This window comes from Micromesistius poutassou (assembly GCF_964030765.1).
Source record: "Micromesistius poutassou genome assembly, chromosome: 3".
Taxonomy (NCBI): domain Eukaryota; kingdom Metazoa; phylum Chordata; class Actinopteri; order Gadiformes; family Gadidae; genus Micromesistius; species Micromesistius poutassou.
The window spans coordinates 11,150,979-11,154,091 of record NC_140273.1 but is presented as its reverse complement, the minus strand read 5'-3'; the positions used below and the strand labels follow the sequence as shown (position 1 = coordinate 11,154,091).

The following is a 3,113-nucleotide window of genomic DNA, read 5'->3' as shown; positions in this document are numbered from 1 at the left end:
ATGTTTTTACTCACAGATAATTCCCTTTTGAGGATAGAAACCCAATGGATTGCATCAGCAGTTACAAAAAATAAATATGCTGCTTCAGCTGCATAGCACTAGCACCTAGCACTAAGTATACCCCTTACAAAGGTACCCACAGAAATCGGCATCCCCAAATCAACATCAGCCGTTCCAAAAATATCCATTAGAATGAATATGGGGAACATTCTGGTGTTTTTCTGGAACATGACTTGTAGGTTATGTACAATGTTCATTAGTAACTTCATACGCTGAATTTCTCATTGTTGCCTTGCTGGTCTGCTTGCATCACCTCTTTATGCTTGCATCAGTGAGGTCAATCTCGCCGCGGGCTGCGGTGAGCGGGAATAAGCAAGCATTCTAACAGGCACAGTGTAACGTAGCGTCAGCCTGTATGCACGTAAGCCTTCATCAAACTATGGTCCAAATATAACATCAGCCAATACTTGAACCATCTATAGATTATTACTGTCCGGCAGGAATCCCGTTTGTGGAAAGGTGAATGCCTGACTGTAGAGACGTGTTTATCAAACATAAAGGCCTCACTGTAGTCATGTAAACTATTCAGCACGTTTGCTTTGGTGTCTCAGCTCCCCATTGGCTGAGCAGGTCCTTCCTGTAATGGATCCCAGCCTTGTCACCTGGGAACCCTGATAAAAGTCCCCGGCCCCCACGAGAAGGGCATCATTCCATGAGTTTGGTGACAGGAGGACTGCTTGAAGAACGCTTGGAGTAGCCGAGTTTTGGACACCAAGTACGTTGTCAAGGTAATGGGCATCTATTTTATCTTTGTCTCTTGTAGGTCTACTGATGTAATCCGACAACAATCATCTCTAAGACAATACATTTGAGACAATTTTTTTTTAACAGTTTTTACAATAATGTATGTACAATAATGTAGGCCCACAATGTACAAGTGATGTCGTGGGTGTTAAAATATATTGTCTCGATAGACTTAGGTATTGCCATGAGGGTCTTGGTAATTGGAAAGGCTTTAATGGTTGATGTCAAGAGGTCAAACAGAACACTTCAATTTGAGTGCTTCATTTGTAAATCCGGTGGTGCACAGAGCATTCCCTTCTTATATTTCTAAAATTAAAAAGTGTTCTAATGATTTTCTTTATCCAATGTTTTAGGTTTCTTCCAGGACTTTGTGTTTCATGGTGGTGCTCCCACTGGTTTGTTGTTGGCCATAGAGCTGAGAGTTTTCGGCAAGTGGTTTGTTTTTAATAAAGAAGGGTTTTAATTATGAACATGAGTTTAAATGAAGGTAAATGAAGGCTCTTTCTCACATAGTTAAGGGTTGGTAATGTAATCAGCATGAATAGAACATGTATATTGCAATAACGCAATTTCATCAAAGCTTTGCACAATCTTCAACCACCTTATTTGTAGGCTACCCTCATACTAGCTAACTAAGAAAAGATACCCGCTGTGAGCTTTCGCTTTTCTTTCTTTCTTTACAACATTCATCAATGTGAAAATGTCGACTCTATTGCAACACTGACCAGAGTGATTGACGTCTCTCTCGCTCTCTTTTGTAATCTGATTAAAAATGCATCCAAAATAGGCAAACAAGGGATTTACAAGAAACTTCAATCCAAAGTTAAAGAATGAGAGAACAGATAACATAAAATCTTTCACAAAATGTTTCTTACAGATGTTGATAGTGACCAAGGAGGTGATCCAATCAAATAGGTGCCAGTCCCCATCTGGAGGGTTACGGATAATCGTCCGGCCGGATCTGGCACTATGCTTGATTTCTTCATTCCGCTAGGAACGCACAGGAAGAAAAATCTGTTACTGCGGTTCGTTCATATTTTTGAATTGAGTGATGAAGAAAAAACACCTTTCATGTGTCTTCCCCCTGCTCCTTCTCCTCTATGTTATCACAGCTCCTATAACCCCCATCTCGCGCCTCCGAACGTCTCCCCTCCCTGCATTTGCCATGCTGAACTCCACCGCAGAGGCCTACACCAACTCCACGCCTCTGCCCGGTCCCCTGCTGTGGTACGATCATGAGGCGTGCGCGCCGGCGCCCTACAGCTTCCTCTTCTACTATGGAGTCAAGGTGCTCAACCTGCTGGTGGGCACGCCCTGCAACCTGCTGGTCTTGTGGCAGATCGTCCACAAAAAAAGCGACGCCACCACGTCCGACACATTCTTCTTCAACCTGGCCATCTTGGACGCCTTCTTCTGCCTGATGACGCCCATCGAGATGGCCAACCGGCTCTACCTCGGCAACCCAAAGATACTGAAGTTCCAGCGCTTTGCATACGGCATCAAAGACTTTGCAACCTTTTTCCTGGTGAGTCCTGAGTGACAAGAAGTTTTGATTGACAGGAAATCGTTTGGTGACCATGCAACTAACAAAGTTGCAAAGTTTACTGGTTCCATAGTGGTTCCATAGGTTAGTGGTTGTATGTTTATCGAGTGCTGCGCAGTAGGTATTGCTTCCGGCTTACTGTATACAGTAAGTGTGGCTTGTAGCAAAGTAACATGGCTGAGCCTTGTTTCTGTGTCAGCCATGCAATAAATGAATGAACCTGTCCCCAGATGTGCATCTGCCTGGACCGCTACATGGCCGTGGTCCACCTGGTGCTGTTCACCCGTGTCCGTGATAACAGAATCTGGGTGGGCGTCTCCCTGGTGGTCTGGGGCCTGTTGCTGGGCTACGGCATCACCAAGAGTCTGATGAAGGTGGTGAGCGCCGCCCAGGTCTTCAGCGGCCTCGTCCTCATTGCCTTCATCATCATGGTGTTCTGCAACGTCTCCATCCTCTGGGTGCTGCGGCACTCTGTGGCGGGCAAGGAGATGGGAAGGACAAGGAGGAGATGCACCCGGTGAAGAAGAGGGCCTTCAGGATGGTGCTGATCATCCTGGGCATCATCGTGTTCAACTACCTGCCGCCGGTGGCCCTGCTACCCTTTGCGTCCTACTTCTCCTTCGTGGAGTTCCACTGTTGGGTGAACCCCAGCGTCTTCTCCCTCATGGACGTGAGCAGCACTGTCGAACCCCTGCTCTACATCACCAAGATGGACATGAAGGACAATGGCAGTGGCGGCTGCTGCTGCTGCCGGTGGGAGGTCTGA

General features: G+C 46.3%; 1 pseudogene across 1 annotated transcript; it reads left to right on the top strand.

Moving 5' to 3' along the window:
• Positions 1-1,969: 1,969 nt before the first annotated feature.
• On the top strand, positions 1,970-3,113 carry LOC311341028 (G-protein coupled receptor 4-like; annotated as a pseudogene). The gene is made up of 2 exons: positions 1,970-2,329; positions 2,578-3,113. The product of its transcript is annotated as a G-protein coupled receptor 4-like (transcript).